General features: G+C 33.4%; 1 long non-coding RNA gene across 1 annotated transcript; it reads left to right on the forward strand.

The window, feature by feature from the left end:
• The first annotated feature begins 950 nt into the window (after positions 1-950).
• Positions 951-8,029, forward strand: LOC149784583 (uncharacterized). Its single transcript, XR_016413897.1, has 3 exons — positions 951-1,200; positions 2,182-2,488; positions 3,090-8,029. It is a non-coding gene; the product is annotated as an uncharacterized LOC149784583 (long non-coding RNA).
• The last annotated feature ends 14,240 nt before the right edge of the window (positions 8,030-22,269 follow it).

The raw sequence follows: 22,269 nt of genomic DNA on the forward strand, positions 1-22,269 counted from the left end.
TCATAGGAATTTGGTATATATATATATATATATATATATATATATATATATATATATATATATATATATATATATATATAACCACAGTTTCAATTACAAAGAAGATATAATAATAATAATAGCAATATTAAGAAGAAAAAGAAGGATAATGATAGTGTAAATAATAAAAATACCGTATGTGTTAAATATGGAGAATTATAGAAATTTCCAGTCTGCAGGGATCCATCTTGTGGGTAATGGTGAAAATAATGAATATCTTTTTTAGTTCATTAATACATGCACATGTTCTAATGTTTTGTACCAGCACAGAGACCGTTAGTTTTAATATGAGACCGCTCTCAAGTTCATATCAACTCTTCTTCATAGTTATTTAATTCAGTTAAATGAGCGCTATATGTATTGTATAACTACTACTATTACTACTACTAATATAATAATAATAATAATCAAATAAGGTATCTGTGTAGAAAATGTCAAAACTCAGTACTCAAGGGAAACCGAAATAACGAATTTAAGGATACAACGAAACACGATGTTTGTTTTGGAAACAACTAAAATTAGCGTTTTCGCAGAAACACGGGTTAGAGCGTTCACCTCGGCTGGGGGAGGTCGCGGATTCGAACCCCGGTTCAGTCATATGAAAGATTTATAAAAATGGTACTGACAGATGCTTCACTTGGCGATCAGCATTAAGAGGTGAGTGTTAAGACTGGGAGGTCTGGTGTCAGGATAATGTCACTGGGTGGGACATAATGTTATATATTTGCGGTATGATTCCCCGATGGTACACATTAATATAAACTGTCACAATGCAGACATCGCATGGCTAAAATTGTTCAAACTACGTTAAAAATTCAAATCTCACACACGTAAAAGTACAACAAAAAAATGATCTTCGTCACTAAAGTAAATTAGTTCACGCTAATCTACAAGAAAGTAATCGATGTAAATGTGAAAATCTATATACCAGCTTGAATATAAACAACTCCACCATAAGACAAGAATATGATTGGGTTGTGCCCCTTTATATGTATTACTCTTTGATATGTTTTACCCGATGTCATGAGCTATAAGGAGTTTTTCAGATCTTTGGAAACCTGAACGGATGTGAGCAAGTCAGACGGACAGAGATGATAGGTGTGAGTGATGTATGAAGACCATCGACTAGGACCACTCACTTACCTAGAGATGCATGTAAAGGTTAGACTTTGTATGAATATTCATGTTTAAAGGCATACAACCTAAGATTTTCGACTTTTTCTGTTCTTGCAAATGAATGATATTATGAAAAGTATAGAACAAATAATGAGGAATTACACGTCATTCAGCTTCATAAAGTGTACAACTGTCAGTTTAATCAATGAAAATGTAATGATTTTCTAGTCATGTATTACACGGATTGCTAATTAATTATGCGGAAACGGAATTTACCGATATTACCCGATGTCGCAAGTGTCACGTGACGTGTGTCAAGAAATATGGAAGTCGAGGTAAACATGTGTTTTCCTTTTGATGTAATTATTGCTTTATTCTTCATATTTCTTTGTCTGTCCTTCTCCTTAGTTCTTTATAGTCACGCGCAATATATGTATTGATTATAGATTTCTCATTGTATATAATAAATTACAAGAAGTAGGCAAAAAAGGCAATATGATGGAGTATCATGACAATAAGGGGTTCCTTTAAGGGGCAATTCTTAAAATTCCCATTCCGCATTACTTGTGTTTGTGAGATTGTGTTTTACGTTGCAAGATAAACTAAATAAAAAATATGATAATTCGTATCATTGCAGTCAGAACCGCTATTAAAAGATCTCGCTAAAGTCGCCTCTTTGGCTCAGAATGAAGTTGATTATCTTGTAAATTTGCATCACCACCTCAGGCTCACGTATCCGATACTCGATGTGATTTGCGTATGTTTTATGCTTCAGTAATAATAATAATAATAGTGTTGTGGGCAAGCTCCATTCTTAATAAATATCCATTTCATGGCTTTGTCAGTTAGAAAAATATGGTACATTGTTATGTGATATAAGTATTAGCTTCGACAAAAGTGCAATTAAAAATAAAAATATTAGCTTCGACAAGAGTGCAGTTAAAAATAATATAATACCCCCCCCCCATATTACAATTGAAAAACTTGTAATTTTTCTGCCTTTTATCACATATGATTTAATTCTAGGTTTCTGATAACACTAAGTGAATCAGTATCTCAGACATCATCACTTCATAACAGTACTGACATCCCAGAACAACATCAAGCAAGAGATCTTTGAAGAGGTATTAGAGGAAGCGAGTCTACTAGAACGGGTAAAGAAAGTGAGTCTAGTAGAAGTACAGGAAGGGAGTCAAGTAGAAGTACAGGAAGGGAGTCAGGTAGGGGTAGCAGAAGAGTTACAAGGCAAAGGACAGGAAGAGGAAATCAAGGACCATCACTTATCAAGACAAAAGTGGCTACTACAGCTGAAGCCAGGGATCATCAGTTGAAGGTAAACATGTTTTTGTTACCCATTACAGTTAGCTTTTGTATTAAGACTGGTAAATTTATGATTTTTTATTGGTCAGTTTTATTTAAATTGTTGAATTCATTTTTTGTAGGAACACATAACCAAAATGACAAAGGAAGGAAAAAATAAACTTTAGGCTTGAATATGCCAAAAACACCCTAACATAGTCTTTGAAGTGATAAATGGCTCATCAATGGAGCAACAGTGATACCATCCAAGACCAAGAGGTGAATCACCAGGTTGGTGCATATGTAGTAACTGCTGTGACATTCCAACTGATGATGAAAAGCAGTGCTGCAAACAAATAATGCCAAACTTTTAGTAGTTTTTTGGATTATTGTCATTGTAGTTGTACTGTCCATAAGTCTCGTGACTGTGATCTGACTCAATTGCCCACCCAGAGTTAATATTTTTGTTATTTATAATTTACTATTAGTGAATTAAGCAGCTGATTGAAACACTTGTTTATCATTATATGTTTGCTTCATTACATAACAGAAGAATCATTATTTTCCCACAGAACATTTAATGCTTTTATCTTTTTGGAATATTTTATACTGACAAATTTTTTTAATTTCTGCAGGAATTTAACCTGGTTCTTTTAGACGAAGTCGTGCTCCTTGTTTTACACAGGTATAGGCAATTTTTTTCTGGCAGCAGAAGAAGATAACGATTACAACTGGGGATAAAAGGCATGCTGCTTGTAGGCAGTTTATTTTATGGACTTACGGATACCTTGGTGCTGGCAACAAACATGTCATTCCAAGCTGCTGTGTATGGCGTATAAGGGATAAATACCCAGATTGTTTTGGCCAGTACTGTGGCTTTACTCAAAGAAGACTTGGGTGATCTTTCCAGTGATATGTGTGAATAATAGAATCTAAATTGGGGTTTGCACAAAGACAAGAAAATCCCAATCAAAGATTGGGATTTCATTGTCTTGGTACAAACACTGACTTAGATTATTTTTCTCACCCAATTTTTCCAATTAAAAGAACCCTGCAAGTTTGTAATATAGTTAGCAGATTCAACACGTATTAGGCAAGTATTATTATTGCGTCTCACTTTATAAAATAAGAATAATTACCTAAATATAATATAGCTTTATATGCTGCTCTTAGAAAAAGGAAATAAAGAAAAGAGTTATAATTGTTACATGTTGGAAGTACTGCACAATAAGCATCGGGAACAATGTGCTATTGTGTAGAAATACAGCACATTGATACAAATATATGGATGAGGGCAATTGGGTGCATTAGTTCATGCATTAGAAAATAGAAAAATAAAAACATTTGATATTATTGCTGTATTGGGTCTCATTCGATAGTTTCGTATTTTGACACCTTCCTAATTTTTTAAAGTAGAAGGCATGAACCTAATCATCACAAGCATATCATGTATAAATTCACACAGAAGCTAAATCTGTAATGTGGTTGAGATTTACTTTGAGTTAGGCTTGGAAATGGGTTGGCTTGTTGTTGACTGCCTGTTATAGTTAGACGAGTATTGGAGATCAAATGCGTAACTTGGGCTGCAAATGAGCAGCTGATTTGGCTTACGTATTTACATGTGTCTGCTACAGAGGTAAATATCTAAAAATCTAGATGGTTGAGGGGTGATGAAAAGTATGCTAATTTGTTATAGTACTATTGAACTTGATTCATGCATAAGGCACATACTGATTCTTTTAGCTGCCTTGTCACAGGAAAATATTCAAAATAGGGGTTGGTGGCAGTGTTGGTTCAATATAAAAACCACCAGTTGCAATAGGAATTAACCTGATTGCCTCAGTCAAAATCTCACATGTATGTTTTCTACAAAATCATTAGTTTGTTTTTATTTGTATCTTCAGTGTAAAATTATTCTCATTTTTCTGCAATATGTCCTTGTCGGATGAAAATTCACCAGATAAACTGTCCAGTGAGACCTTATGACATTTAATTGAAGGATGTCCTTTAAAAGTAATAAGTAATTAATTAATAGCTTATATACTCCTAACTTTTAACTTTCATCAATTTGGAAAACATTCTATGGTATGCAGCAGCATGATACCGTGCAGTACAATGCTTCGTGCACAGTTCTAAATAGGTATGTAATGACTTCGAGGAAATTTTGAATTGATGACTTACTAGAAATTTATATTTTCTGTCCTGGAAAAGTGGCAAGTATAGCTATTACTAAATGTAGTGGTATGCTACATAGAAATCTTGTGAAATAGCTAGTGCACAAGTTTTCATTTGCAATCTCAGATGGGGCAGATTCAGATTTTTGAAAAGTTTTGAAGAGAAACAAAAGCAAGTTTGACATAACACATTTCTGGTTGTTGTTGGCTTTGCAGTAGTTCTTGAGAGAATTTGGTTTGTTTTAACCAGTGATATGTATTGCCTGTGGGTCTGCAGTTCTGCCAAATAGATCAACCTCTTGCATGTGTATCTGTCTCAAAATATTTTGTATGGTGTGTTAACAAAGTTGGAGAAACTAAGTTGATTTATGAGCAAAGTTCTTGGAATATATATATATATATATATATATATATATATATATATACACACACACACACTCCATCTGGTAAAGCAGAAGACAACAGGGGTTTTTCTTTTTAAAACTAGACAGCCAGGCTGAGATAAGAAAAGCAACATTAGCAAAACTCCTAGATTTCTTTGTCACATGGGTGAGAAATTCTGTTATTAGGCATACATTTTAATTTGTACTTGAATACTTGTCTTTAAAAATATTAGATATTTAGTACCTGATTTTAGATATTAATTTCTTGGTAGGATTCTCTTTCTCAGGAACTCGTGATTTTATTTTAAGTTGTATAAAGCATTTCTTTTGTATTATGCAATTTTTATCTCGCATGAACAAGTTTTGTTAACATTTTATTAGCTACCTATCTGCCAAAGAATGATTAAAAGTATGGCTCTGTTTTAAAAGCAACTGTGAGGAGACCATTTACTGGTATTATACAGAAAATTTATTTAAAAACTAGGAAGAATTAAAGTTGACTAGCATTGTCTTGGGATGCAAAGGATGTAAGGCACAACAGTAGAGGGTGAACATGATTGTATTCTTGCATATACACATCAAGTTATATGATAAATAACGCATAATCATGCTGAGTCGAGAAAGGAAAACTTATTGTAGTGTTTCATGAATACAGATCGGTTTGTAAATATCAACAGAACTACAAACACTATGATACTATTCTATCAAGCATAATACTGCTCGTTAACTATGGCAGTTCAATACAAACAAAATGGCTCTGGAAACTTCCAATAAATTTTTAAGATTAAAATACTAGTTCATCAAAAGCGACCTTGAATGCTATATCACATATTTGCATCAAATGCCATCTGATTACAACTAAAACAAACATACTTGACACCAATTAAAGCATCAAATTTTCATTTTCTTTCAAATGTGTTCATTCACCACAGAAATAATAATACCCTTTATATGAAAACCCTAATGAATGTACACAACTTCATACACTGTAAAACTAACTGTTATATATTATGAAATTTACTAAACTTATATAATTACAAATGTGCACGTACAAACACATAACTTTAATTCAAGAGTATAGTCGGGTATCAAGAACTGATACATATCATCTAAGAATAATTTTGGCATACATAGAAAACTACTTCTCTCTCCACATTATAACTATTGCTACTATATTATATAATTCTCAGAAGCTTGTTACAAATTTATAGATGGACCTATCTGCTGAAGTCACTGTCATTGCATCCAGAAGTGACTTGTCTATCAATCTCCATCTTGACATTAATGGAGAGTTATTTTACACAGTTTATGCATTGTTCCAGAAAAGTCATAAAACTGACTTTTATATGAGGAACTAGTCAACCATTACTATAACAGATTGATTACAGACATCCCAGTCCAAAATGCTAGCCATTACATTGATGTTTATTATCCTGTGTTGCTTTATATGCTTTTGACTAAAGTGATTACCATTTGCTCAATGACAAACTTTAGTACATCACCTAAACAAACTGCTACACAGAAACAGATATTGTACTTAAGCCCACCCCCATGTGTGTTTCAGATAGCATTTGTTTCAATATTACGGTAGCTAGGTACTTATATATATATATATATATATATATATATATATATATATATATATATATATATAATGCATATGTAATTATGCACAACAAATTTACTTGAAGGAGTCAATGGTCACAAAATTGTTTGTCAGTATACCATATTTACCAAATACATAACCTGTTATGAGTAATGTGGATTATATATATATATATATATATATATATATATATATATATATATATATATATATAACTTATTGTGATTGATTGAATGTGGTTATCTTTCTAATGTAAACCTAATACTATTGATCACTGTTAGTGCATGCATGCAGCACAAACCAACATTGATGTGATAGGCAAAGGACACTAGAGTTTCAGTTCATTATCAGTCAAATGTCATGTACATAATGAAAGAGGGATACATGTTATTTTCATGAAGTGGCATTAGATTGAATTTCGATATTAGGTATTACTCAGGATGATGTATATTTTTGGCCAGCATTCAGTACATGTTGAAACATCACATTTTTTATATTAAATTTTTTTATCATAATTTATATTTGTTGTTTATCAAGAAAATAAACATGCACATACATTTGGGTCATTTCATTATACCTGAGTAATTAAGCAAAAGTCAACTTATTCATCCGCGCAGTAATCTGTAAATGTGAATATGTGACGACTTCTGCAATTTTTATTTTATTTTCTTTTAAGAAATGCAATCCTTTTACAAATCATGCCTTTTTTTAGTTTGTGCTTTTCCTGTCTGTCATTCTTTTGTCCATTGTTATGATGCACAAAATTTTCTAGTTGGAATTTTCCATGAATATGTATGTGCAATACTGGGCTGAATGTCCAGGGCTGTCCATTCTACCATCCCCATAATACCACGATGCAGTTTGAATTGGCCCTAAGTTTTATATAAGCATTTGTAATAAATAATAATAATAGCTATCTTATAATAACAACTGCCATGTTGTGTTTGAGCAACCAATCATCAGAGCTGGGATTTAGCCTGAAATTAATGAAATCCAGCTTTCCCCACCTAAATTTAATTTTCCCACCTAAATTTCAAAATACGCTTACAAGATGAATGATCAAATTTCAAATCAAAGTGTAAAGATGAGATAAGATACAAAATATTTTGTATAATATTAAGAGATCCTGAGTAGCAAGGTAAGCACATTGAACACCTTGATTTGTCTTCGTTCATCTTTGAGCAATAATACTGATTATAATTGATATCAAAACAAGTGCTGAACATGACGATAAAACAACACCAATCGCTATGTTTCTTTACTTGGGTTAAAGGTGTTTTCATGATATTTGGAATTTTAAAGGACATGTATATCATGGATATAGCTATAGGTTTCAGATAACTTTGATGTTTAGCTATATTAACTGAAATTTGACTTACCAAGAATTACAACTTCCTTTCCATGTAATAATTGTAATATGTGTTCCTGATGGTCAATCCAATATTGGTCAATTGATGGAATTAAATATGTCCTTTGAATTTTATGAAATGTCAAAAAAATAGGTAGCTTCAGAAATTTTAAAAACATGACAATATTCTGAAAGGTACTGCCAGACATTAATTAGTGTAGCAGATGTCAAATGTAAATCACCACCATGTAGTTGCCTATTCAGCAGAGGCTGTGAACACCATTTCTTGACTCAATGTCCATTTACACAAACCTTTAGATACATATAACACCTGATTTATTTTACATACCATAAAGAGTGATTTTTTATATTTAGTGTGACAGTTTTGTGTGATAAATAGGGACTTCTACCTACCTATATGTTTATTTTTATTCTGCCATTTACTAAATGTGAACCCACTGACATAAACAGCTAACATATATGTATATACCAGTACAGTATGCATAAACATGTCTAACAATTCAGGAACATTAGTTTATACCTTAACTGATATGATGACAAAATGTATAGTAATATAATGTGAGTAACATCCTCCAGTTTGCAAACTCTGAAACATTTCAGAGCACATCTAACAGTTCTGCTGGTAATGGAGTAAATGTATCTTTGTAAAAGTAAAAGAAATATTGATAAATCGGATGTATCTTAGAAGACTTAGAAGTGCACTGTAATAAACTATAAAAGTACTGTCACCAACAAAGTTAAAGGTATTTTCACAGTATGAATACGCCAAATATCAGGTCCTTCTATTTCTGGTTGATCACTACCATCATCCTCATCATTTGCGTCGTCGTCTTCTTTAGCATCTTTCAAACAAATGTTACTGTCTGGTCTTGAAAATAAAAATGAAATATTTATGACATTTCATAAAATGCTGTAAGAAGAGAAGGTTATATCTTATGAAGTTTTAGTATACAAACCTAATATTGTTGGATTTCATATGAAGATTCAGAGATGTAGATGAAAAACATTTCCAATGATATTACTATTAATACATGCTGGAGATGGTGAAGTAATATATCATGTTCTGTTGTGTCAAATGCTGCAGACAAATCAAGGAGGGTGAGGACTGTAATCTTTCCGCTGTCCAACGCAGAGAGAATGTCATTAACTACTTATAGAAGAGTAGTTTCAGTACAGTGGCATGGGTGATATGCAGATTGTATGTTGCTAAAAAGACTGTTTGAATTCAGATGAGACAAGCTGGGATAAAACAACCTTTTCTAAGATTTTTTATATGAACGGGAGATTAGAAACTGGGCGGCAGTTCTTTAAATCGCTATGGTCTAGTGTTGGTTTCTTCAGCATAGGCTTTACAATGGCAGTTTTGAAAAATGATGGGAATTCCTCGGATGAGAGAGAGGTAGTAATAACATCAGTTAGTGAAGGCAATACTGGATCTAAGCACTCAAGTAGCAGTGATGTTGGAATTGGATCAAGTTCACATGACCTTGGTGCACACTTCATCAGGATTGTTAGTACGAAATCCATAGAGACAGGTTCAAATGCTGCTAATGGTTGCCTCTCAAATTCTGTATCCCAACTGTATGGTGACGACGAGTCAATTGAAATTGTGGTGTCAAGCTTATCTCTAATGGTTTGTACTTTGTCACGGAAGAAATTCGCAAACACGTCCGGAAGGTCGACTGGAGAGAAGGTAGTTGGAAGTGGTGTATATTTGTTCCTTGACATTAGCTTGTTAGTAATCTCGAAGAGCTCTTTGCAACTGGAACTTTCCATGATCTTAGAAGTGTAGTGGGCTGATTTCGCTCCATGGACTATATTTATGACATTCTTCTTAGCGGCTTCATTGATTTGCTTATGAATAGTGAGTCTGGTGGAAAGCCAAAGCCTCTCAGCTTTATGGTGGTCTCTTTTATAGCAGTGCGAAGCTGGTTCCTAACACTGCTATACCATGGAGAACACTTTTGAATTGATACTCTGCACTTGGTAGCTGGGGCATGTTTGTCGAGCAATGAACGCAGACAGTTATCGAGTTGTTCTGCTGTAGGAGGTAAGCAAGTTGTTAGGTTTGCTTGGATGTCGTGCATTAGTTTGGTTCTATTTATCATACGGAGGTTTGTCTTAGTTCATTCGACATGAACAAAGCATTATCATTTATCATGGTTATTATGATGGGAATGAATGAGATATAATGCTTCAATAAATAATAATAATAATAATAATAATAATAATAATAATCATATTTGACTTACAGAGGGTGACTCATTTAGTTAAGGACTATTCTCAGTTGAGGTCCTATAACTAAAATACCCACTGCATGATGATGAGCATTTGGTTATAAAGCAAATATCATTTGCAAAAAATGACACAAGGAACTTTTCTATATTCTGCTTTAGTTACTTTTGCACTCTCTTTTCCACAAATGATTCATGTTCTTTGTTATTTATGTTTACAAATGCCAGCAAATAATTTACAACAAAAATATTATTCTAAGTCATGGTCTAAATATAAAATAATGTACCATATTTTTTTAAAATGTATAATCTTTACCAACTGCAAACTATTTCACAAATATAGAATGATAAATTTCCATGCAGTAAATACATTACTTAGATATGCATTTTCCGAAAAATTTTTAAACAAGTAAATATAAATAAAACTTAAATAAAATGTTGTAATACTTACACAAGTGCCATATCTAATTTTGATGTGGTTATATCAGACACAGCAGGAATCAGTATCCGATGAACTATTGGCCCAGGTGTAGAAACTGTAACCATGTCTTCTGTGACATTCCTCTGTTTCTGATGAATCTTACCGTTTTCCTTGCACTGCCATTCAATTCATAACTAATGTACCCAGGAAAAATAAATGTTTCATTAGACACAATAATGCTATATACTTTACACAAATGTGCATGCATAAAATGTTCTCAACTGTATTGCATTACTTTCCTTTACAATCATTACCATTTGCATTGTATATTTTAAAACAAAAACAAAACAAAACTAGTGATTGCTTCCCTCTAAATAACGTTGTATGGTTGCTGCGAAAATGAAGCTGATCCTTAATTCCCCTTTGGCAGCCTCATAAACAACAGCAGTACATGTTATTGTTTACATGTTATTGTTTACACGTGTGTCAAGCGATATGCTCTGTACAGGCTATATTGATGCAGGGCTGAAACATTTATTGCAAGATAAATAGAATAATGTCAGTTTATATAAAACATGTTAATTTAAAAGCTATGATAAAGAATTAACTATCAGAAATAAATGGCGGTATTACAAATTGGCTGTTCGTTGCAAAAGTGTGACTCACCTATTCAGCAAGAATTTGGCGACCTCTCGATTATTTTTCAGGCTTAAATTGGACTTCATTTCATTCCATCGTTCATGCTGGTCACCAATACATATGCGCGTGTTGCCATAATTTTCCCAGCGAGCTTTTTTCTATTCTTTTCCCTTTCAGAATTCGTAAGATTTCGCTTTCTACCGACTTTCAATCTAGTTGCTTCCTCCATTATTTTTGTAAACACGAGTTTGCGCATGGCAGCAATTTTTAATCTTCGGGAGAGGTCAGCTAAGAGGTTACATGAATATAGGCGTGGCAAACAGCGAGATTTTGTCTGCCAGACAATAACGAAGAATCGCGTTTTTTAATTTCCGATACTAGCCTGATTTCGGCCTCGGTAAGAACACGAATCATAGTTATTAATCTAATAAGTAATTATGAACTGAAAAAAGAACTATATAATTTTTTTTCGTTTTTACTTAGGTTGTATGCCTTTAATGTATTCAAATATAGAAATAATATAACTGGATGTGTCATAATGAGCACTGAATTCCAGGTCCAGAATTATTTTTATCCAGACTATTTTTCAGTATAAAAATAAGCGAAAGACACTTGAATGTATATTATTAATTTAAGCTTAAGTGTGTGTTTTTTATATAAAAAATGTGCTCTTACGTCCTTCACTCTTTCTCTGCCAACATTTATATGGGAAGCAACGCTATTGACACATACAACACTTTCTCTGATCAGTTACGTTTTCACATTAAAAAGTTGAATACGAGTGATTTTCATTTTTACACGTGTCAACACATGGTGGAATATAATTTAGCAAAAGTTAACACTTATTTTGTCTAAATGTGTCCCTAATAAATATAACATAGCTTCCTCTCTAAACAAGATCTGATACTAAGTCGTGGATCGCCTAGCTAGTCGAATCAATACATAATTTCATAAAATTATTTTGTACCCCGGACTCGTTTTCATTTTTGCTTATTCCGCAGATTTAAAGAGCAAGATTCATTTTTAAGCATGAAGGCATGCTGAGTCACTGCTGCAAATCATGTGAGTTTGAGTTAAGGTCAAAAGGTCGAGAGAACATATAATAGATAAAATTGTTTAAACTTGAGATGATTCGTCTAAAGAGTTAAGAAAATAAAGACAATAAATAAAAACTTTAATCAAAATCTTGATGAAATTTTTCAAAGGTGAAAAGAGATAGTCAAGTGTATTTTAGAAGCGTTTACTTTGTTTACTGTTTACTGATATAAAATATGGCGAGAATCTATCGACGGAATTAAGAAATACACACCAATGAAAACGAAAATAAATAGCCAAAACATAAATCTCATATGACTGTGACATTGATCTGATAGTCAAAGAGGCAAGCTAGTGCATCGTATAATGAATTGTTTTGCGCATTTTAATGACTCATCCACCATGTCGTTCACAAAAACCGATAAAGTAATCTTTCAGCAAAACATTGAACTAACGTTTCTGTGACTGAGGCCTTAAAACGGGTGACAGATAATATCTATAATTAATTGACATGGATTCATATTAACTGAACCAATACTTATTGTAATCTATCTAGATGTTTAGGAAATATTTGTAAATGAATTAATTTAAGGTATCCGTAACAGCGCATTAAATATCTCATTATTCACGGACATGCAAGTGCTTTGCGATAAATAACTCACTATTCACGAGTGAGATATGTACTTTTATTAAATAACATATTATTCACATACTACGGAAACATAAAATAATGTACTATTCACTAGCAAATCAAGTGTTTTGATGATATAGCTCATTATTTACAGAACAGTATTACATACATTATATTTATTTCACAAAAACCAGCCGGGCAAAAAACTTAAGAAAGGGGCCTTTTAGAATGAAGAGTTGTGAAATCCATTTGTTATTGCACGATTGTAACAATATATTTGTTACAAACTGTATTGAAAGTATGTCATTAAAAGTTTAAGAAATTAGCATATACAAAATGTATTGAAAGTAGGTCATTAAAAGTATAAGAAAGTAGTATATTCAAAGTAATATAATGTCCCAGTAGTGTCATTCAATAATGTGTTGAAGCAAACTACATGTATATTGAACAAACTACATGTATATTGAAACAAACTACATGTATATTGAACAAACTATATGTATACTGAAACAAACTACATGTATATTGAAACAAACTACTTGTATATCTACAATGTGATACTATCAAGAAAATCATGATGATGAAGGAAATTTTTATACTTAATTTACATTATTAATATTATCATTATTATCTCAATCAAAGGTGTTCAAACTGTTATTTTTATTTTTATCGCTCTTATTTATTCTTTCTTCTCCATGTATATTTCCCAATCATCCAGTTTTTATTTTTTTGCAAACTATGGTTGAGTCATTTGATTATGTGTACGTGGCTAATAATAACGTTTCATTCCCTCATCAGTGTTTTTAATTGCATATGTAGCCTACAACACTTTTGCTTTATTGCGTCGCTCAAACTTTACTGGAAATAAGCAAGACTTCAGCTTCAAAATAACAAAATAATGAATACAAATTCCAGGACCAGTCTGCAATTCATTCCGTACCGTATTCAGACGTATGGCGTATCGAACTTGAACAGTGTTAAAGGAGTAACGGGTTATGACATAAAAAAAACGCACAAACGCACGCTCGCAGGATACTACATTTCAATATATCTTTAGAAAAGTATGGAATAGAGTTGTATGACTATAAGTTGGAGATCAATATACATCTTTTCTAAATTGGATCATGGCTATTATAGCAACAAAAATTCATTATACTATGAATTATACAATGTGTCGGTAAATGCGCCTTTACAAGACTTTCGACTTTTCGAACGAATTTTAAAATTATTCTCAAACAATCTTGTTCATATCAGGCAATATCTGTGACGTTATGGCAACAATAACATTTAGAGTGGACTGTATATTATATATTCAAATCAGACTTCTCAAATATAAAGTATACAGGGGGTCAACTCTCAGCCTATATTTCCACATATATTAAATTCACGCAGATACTTGTAAAGAAATTTATTGAGAAATCAAGCAGAGGTGGAGAGAGCAAGACACAGACAGACAAATGAACAGAGAAATAATGGATAGTTCCGAGTTCGAACGATAATCTTCATAGCTTAGTTATTGTTGCTTGGGATCGCTATCGGGAAAATGGCGGATGCAGTAGCATCAGAAACAGAGTCACTGGAAAATGTTCTAAGCAATATTTATGAAACCTTTCCTACCTGATTGCAAGTTCTTTAAGATCATGCATTCAACAAAGGCGTGAACTACTACACATAACGATATATTCATACAATTAGGAATCTCCACGGAGAAAATCAGGCCTAAGTTGCAGAACTATGCTGGTTATCTTTGAGGAAGAACATCATCCTGACAAATTTCAAGACGATATTTTGTTAGCATAGGACCCCCCAAAAAAATCAAAATCTGTCTGTTGTTGCAAAGTTAGGCATACTTATTATTTATCAGAAATTCTAGCATAACTTCAATATTATTTTTAAAAATTTAAATAAAGCTTTCGTTATATATTTGATAAACCAGTGAATTTAAATTGCATCACATCCATGTAAAATAATCATTTATCATAATCTCTTAACAAAGAAGGAAACATTAATGGTACTCCGAAATAAGCCACTACATGCATGTTGACAGGGGACACATTTGCATCAGCTTTTACCCTTGTTTGCTAATTCGTATGACCCGTTTTATCTCACATTATACATGTCATAACATTTGATAGGTGTTACAAAATCAGTTATTTGTAAGAGATCTCTTTTATTTGAAGTCAGCAAGAACAAAATTTAAATAAATAGCAGATCATACATCGACGTTGTTCATATTCTCAAGTCTAATAAATACAAACGAATCATTTTATAAAAGTTTCGCCAATTCATAAAGTAAAAATAATTTTTTTGTTAAAAACTTGATAACAAAAATGTGAAATAACTGATATCGAAGTCCAATTGTGCAATGACAGATATGGGTTGAATGAAGGCCATAATTGAAAGTAAAGGGTGGTGTTTTGTCAATCTGACAACAGTTACAAGGAAATACTAAATTTGAACAATTTTAACAATGTCAGTGTTGATGAAGGATGATACAGGATTCCAATATTCCAAATTTAGTTTTTAAAATATCTATTGTAATAAAAAGACTAAACTAACAACACGCACACATTTATTTCCTTTTTTGCATGCAATATTACGACTCAAATATCACAGAAAATACGAACATAAGCATATAATTCGTATTACACTGTACTCAACATTTTCACAAGCCCAACAAACAATATCATCATTTTAAAACAATTTTGTGAGTTTATGCATGAAATATGATTAGAAATAATGTATCGCTTTTTTAATATTGGTGTTTGGTTTTGGAAAATCTTTTCAAAACTCCCTTTTGAATCCGTTCATAATAATGGCAGTCTGTATCGCATGTCTCCAAAGCACATTCGTTTTATAATAAATTTTCAGTAATTTTGTGCATACTCTTTCAAATTAATCTGCAAGATAAGTATAAACTAATCAAGCGTGGTCTAATGTTTGTGAGCCAATGTGCGGATTGCAACGCGTAACTATGCATTGAATTCGATGCATATATTTGACTGGTCCAGTTTGATTGACAGGTCGGAACTATGCATAGGGAATGGAAGGAAATATATCTAATATATATCCTGTTGTTAAGACAACAAGCTTTGTAAAATTTAACAAATAATTTTTTCCCTATAATACAAAGTCAAAAATTAGAAAAAAATTACTTATGGTGTTGCGAATTAAATCTAACAATTATCCAAGAATTAAAAACACATGTCCTAGTAATGAAAAGTCCTGAATAAAACTCAGTTCAAGTTCCGAAGAGACCCAAAATTGAAAGCGATGACGTGTCTGTTATTGCCTACGAAGTGATGATGTGTCAACAGTCTCTTGATAAATCACCGAAATATTATTCCAGGTTTAAATTAAGTATAAATTCCAATGAAAGTTTTTATCCAAGAATTTTGTCAGAGCACTTTTGCATTTCCAGAGAAAATAATCACTTGAATTCAATAATTTGAAGAACATAAAATTCAGCCCAAAATGGTCACAGCATAATACAACATAAAGTACTAGATCTTGAAGCACAACTGGTAAAAGCCTCACAGTCACAAGATAATAAAGTTCTCTGCTTGACCTCAGTTTACAATTAGCATTTTCTAAAAACAACCACTACCTAATGAAAAATAACCGTCTAGAATACTCCAACTAGCCTTGTTTATTTACAACACAATAGACTACAAAATTCACTTAGGAATCTCCATAACCTTGACCCTGATCAACATATTTACGACTTCTTGTTTACCTGAGTAATAATCCTGATAATAAGATCATACACATAGAGAATAATGAAGGTATTATTAGTTGTGTACATAAATGAAATATAAACAGGTCAATCAGGTCAAGCAGAAATGAACCAAAGTTTGGACAAACTCAAGTCCAGCAACAATATTACATTACACTACCGTGTAATTGAATACACAATTTTAAAACTAACAAACAAACAATTAAATTATATATATATATATATATATATATATATATATATATATATATATATATATATATATATATAACACCTATAATATAAGTTTCCCTCCCAGACGAGATATTGCAAATTTCATCGCTCTTACAACACCGTGACTGGCTTTAGTGAGAAAATACTTCGTCACAAAATGCTTTTCCTTTCAGGGGAGGAACATAAAAGCCAGAAGTACTTTTGAAGCAGTAATACACAAAATACAACATCAATATGCACAACCGTTACAACTGTTAAATGTATTGATAGCTGTTTCACCATTACTCACTTTTTCTTGGTTTCCTTTAGCTGGCAACAATAATAACATAATGTTTGCACCGAAAAGTGGCCAATTTTGTCTTACAGTAAATGAAGTCTATTGATATGAAAAACGACTCAGTGTTTTCGGATGGCGTTTCTTGACGATAGCGTCTGGCATATCGAGAACCTCGGATTATTCATCAACATATATTTGCTGGCAAGACAAATATGGCATTATTGTTCGACCCCTACTTTCTTGCATAATAAGGTCCCTAACATGGAAGCTATTGGGTATTAGACTCAATACAATTCGTGCAATGTCCAGTGTTCTTGTTTCGTACGGATGTTTCGGTGGGATGAAAAACTTCTGCAAGAGTGCATAAATTACTACCGATAGAGGACTTTTTAGAAAATAATTGAAAAATAATACAATGAAGCTTTCCAACATAACAACACCTGACCTTAAACTTATTATTATTATATTACAATGACAACGAGTGGAAAACATGTTGAATGGTCTTTGAGATTGATGCATGTGCTGTTGGCTATCTTGCAATCCTGATGACGGAGACGAAGACACAGACGATGGCAATAAAACTAAGAGTGATAATAATGCAGATGACGATGATGGTGACATTGATGACAATTATTATGTCGATGAAGAAGAGCACAATGATGTTTACCTAACTGGGAATATCTCGAGAGACAGAATATTTTGATCTTGAGTGAATCTGAGATAAAATATATTTAACAGCATTATTTTCAGTCATAGACATATTGAATTTACGATATGACCGATAACAAATCGAATCGAATTCCAGTGTTAACAAAGTTCGGCTTGCTGTGTCTACAAGTGCAGAATACTCTCTTTTATCAACTGATTAGTATATTGTCTGTTACATTAGTTATGTCATCAGAAAAGCTTGAACTCGCTCATTCAGGACATCGCTGTTTCTTTCCTGCGCCACTCCAATAACTTCGACTCCCAGAGACAGAACCTTTCGCTGGTACACGTATTAAGTTCACAAGTCAGTAGGACAGGCCGGTACCCTGACCTAATTGGGAAGTCAATTTCATAGATCGGTACCCGGACCAAATTGGCAAGTTAATATCATACGCCGGTACCTAGCCCAAATCGATAAGTCAATATCATAGGCCGGTACCCGGTCCAAATTGGCAGGTCATATCATAGGCCGATGCCACGACCAAATTGGCCAGTAATATCATAGGCCGAAACCCCGACCAAATGGGCAAGTCATTATCATAGGCTGGTATATGAACTAAATTGGCAAGTCAGTATGATAGGCCGGTAACCGCACTAAATTGTCAAGTCAATGCCATAGGCCGGTATCCGGACCGTATTGGCAAGTTAATATCATTGGCAGGTATACTGACTTAATTGGCAAATAATATCATAGACCTGTAACCTGGCTAAATTGTCAAGTCAATGTCATAAACCGGAACCAGGATTAAATTGTCAAGTCCATATCATAGGCCGGTGCCCGGACTACATTGGTAAGTAATATCATAGGCCGGTACACGGACTAACTTGGCAAATCAATGTCCTAAGCTGGTACCCGGACCAAATTGGCAAGTAATATCATAGGTCGGTACACGGACCAAATTGGCAAGTCAGTATCTTGGGCGTTACTCGGACTAAATTGCCAAGTCAATATAATAGGCTGGTAACTAGTAAATCTCTTTGTCCTGATTAATTAGTCGTAATCGCCGTGGTATGCCTGTCATTGGTAAGTTTTGGGGGTATTAAAATTTGGTAGTTTTCATTTACAAATTGTATAGATCTGAAAAGTAAAGTAGAAGGATAAAGGACAGTCTGTTGGATGCCAATTTTAGAGTTGGAAAGCGAATTGGAGGGGTAAAGACCAGTTTCTTGAATGTCATGGTTAGAGTTGGAAAGAAAACGGTATGGGTAAAATTCGATTTATTTTATGCCATTGTTTTATCTGGAAAGAAAACTGTATGGGTAAAAGTCAGTCTATTGTATGTCATTGTTATATCTGGACAGAAACCTGGATGGGTAAAATTCCGTTTATTGTATGTCATTTTTAGATCTGGAAAGAAAATTGGATGGGTAAAAGTCAGTCTATTATATGTCATTATTATATCTGGACAGAAACCTGTATGGGTAATAATCAGTCTATTGTATATCTTTGTTATATCTGGACAGACAACTGGATGAGTAAAATTCAGGTTATTTGTATGCCATTGTTATATCTGGAAAGAAAACTGGATGGGTAAATGTCAGTATCTTGTATGCCATTGTCATACTTTAAATCTTCATATCTGCCTACATAACAATTTAGAGAGGCGTAATCGGTCTCACTGGCGTGACACAGTTTTCATTCAAGGTGTATTATCTGAGGAATTGTACATATACAGGACAAAACTGGCATGGTGTTAATTTATTTTTTTAAATGGCACGTCTAACACATACCCCTTACACAATGAGGCGCATTATTTTATTGAAAAAAAAAATGCATTAATGTTGATTATTATTATTATTATTATTATTATTATTCGTGAAATAGAGAACGACAGAAAATTAGAACTAACTGAGGCGAAGAGGTGAGTATGACATTTGGGACAAACCTCAGAAGAGCATGGTAGCTAAGAAAAGCCTAATAAATGGCAAGGCACATAGGAAATGAGATGACTCCCAAGCAGAAGGGCATATTGCCACACAATGCTAAAAGAGGATAAGGAAAATGCTATGCGTGTGTGTTGTTTCGTCTGCATTTGATAAATGGTAGAATATAGGTACCACTCTTCCATATTAGTGGTTTATAGTAAATAAATGGTGGGACATAGGTACCACTAGTCCATCTTAGGGGTATAGAGTAAATAAATGGTGGGACATATGTACCATTCTTCTATGCTAAAGGTATATAGTAAATAAATGGTGATACATAAGTATCACTCTTCCATACCAGAGGTATATAGTAAATAAATGGTGGGACATAGGTACGACTCTGCCATACTAGGGGTACATAGTAAACAAATTGTCGGATATAGGTACCAATCTTCCATATTAGGAGTATATAGTAAATAAATGGTGGGGCATAGGTACCACTATTCCATACCAGAGGTATATAGTAAATAAATGGTGGGACATAGGTATCACTCTTCCATACTAGGGATATAGAGTAAATAATCGGTGGGACATAGGTACCACTATTCCATACCAGAGGTATATAGTAAATAAATGGTGAGACATAGGTACCACTCTTCCATACTAGGGGTACATAGTAAATAAATGGTGGGACATAGGTACAACTAGACCATCTTAGGGGTATCGAGTAAATAAATGGTGGGACAATATGTACCGTTCTTCGATGCTTAAGGTATATAGTAAATAAATGGTGATACATAAGTATCACTCTTCCATACCAGAGGTATAAAGTAAATAAATCGTGGTCATAGGTACCACTCTTCCATGCTAAGGGTATATAGTAAATAAATGGTGGGACATAAGTATCACTCTTCAGTACCAGACGTATAAAGTAAATAAATCGTGGGACATAGGTACCACTCTTCCATGCTAAGGGTATATAGTAAATAAATGGTCGGATATAGGTACCAATCTTCCATACTAGGGGTATAGAGTAAATAAATGGTGGGACGTAGGGACCACTCTTCCATACTAGGGGTATATAGTAAATAGACGGTGGGACATAGGTACCATTTTTCCATACTAGGGTTATACAGTAACCAAGTGAGGGGACATATGTACCACTCTTCCATACTAGGGGTATAGAGTAATCAACTGATGGGACATAGGTACCACTCTTCCATACTAGGGGTATAGAGTAAATAAATGGCGGGACACAGGGACCACACATACATACTACTTTTCTTAGAATTATTCTCCATTTTGTATTGTAGCTTAATGCAGTGTAAGCCAAATCTCGTTAGTGCAACTAGTTCAAGTTTTTTTAAAATGACATCCATATTTGTGGAGGCGAGTATCTATCGTTCACACAGCAAGAGTGATCTAGTTCATATTGTACTGTTTTGTAAGCTCCGGACAATTCTATAAATTTCACGAACTTTGATAGGTAAGAGCATATTTTCCCCCTCCTCTATCATTTCTGTTGAATTAGTCGAAGCAGATATATGCCTTCATTGGATGTAGAAGACAGCGTGTTTATCTTCTAGCATCGAACCCTTCAATGAAAATATTTTTTTCTAGCATTCAGAAAATGACTGTGAGCACACTCCTCGTTAACACTTAAAAATTTGATCTGAGACGCGGAAAAGATGAAAATATAAGGAACTGCTTGGTGACAATTGAGTTGGACATTATAAATCGATGAATAAAATGAATACATTTTGTACATATTTTATATCCTTGAAACACCACTCTGTATGCCATGCTCACCGTGAAATTGTTATCCTGATCACCTTGGGGTTTTCGCCGTAGGCTTTGCATATCTTAATATTTAATTGGCACTACATACCCTGTGTTGTACTGACATGTCATATATATCATATACATAGATACGTACCTTTACCAGCGTTATGTCATCACCTTCGCACACTCCTTCTATTACATTAGGTTATCATATATGTGGCATTGTCTTTAGCAATATCTTCAGTAGAAATTGAAATGAATTTCCCAAAACTTACACAATGATCTAACGGCAGCTTGGTGCAATAATTGGAACCGGAATTGTATCCATGTATGAAGTATGTTTAATCAGACGGGCAATAATTACATGAGTTAGCAAGAAACGTCTATTCACTGTGAATGACACACATGAATTGACAACCGTAACCCGGGAGGTTACCTTTAGCAAGGTCATGACGTTGGATGTTTATGACGCTGAACTTGCACATCGTAACGTAACTCTCTATCACTCGTTCCAGGAAAGACATTCCACACAATTTTCCGTTTTTGTTGTTGTTGTTGTTTTTTTGGTTGTTTTTTTTTTTTAAAGTTCCTAATAATGATGATTAGTGCTCTTTCTATCACTCGTAATTAACATAATTATCTGAGGTATTTACTCCCAAAGATTATGACATTAAGGAAAATAAATAAATAAGAAATTGACCGGAAAGGATTTCAATATCACTTGAACCAGGAAGAAGGACA

This window comes from Sinohyriopsis cumingii, chromosome 14 (assembly GCF_028554795.1).
Source record: "Sinohyriopsis cumingii isolate HCF-2022 chromosome 14, ASM2855479v2, whole genome shotgun sequence".
Lineage (NCBI taxonomy): Eukaryota > Metazoa > Mollusca > Bivalvia > Unionida > Unionidae > Sinohyriopsis > Sinohyriopsis cumingii.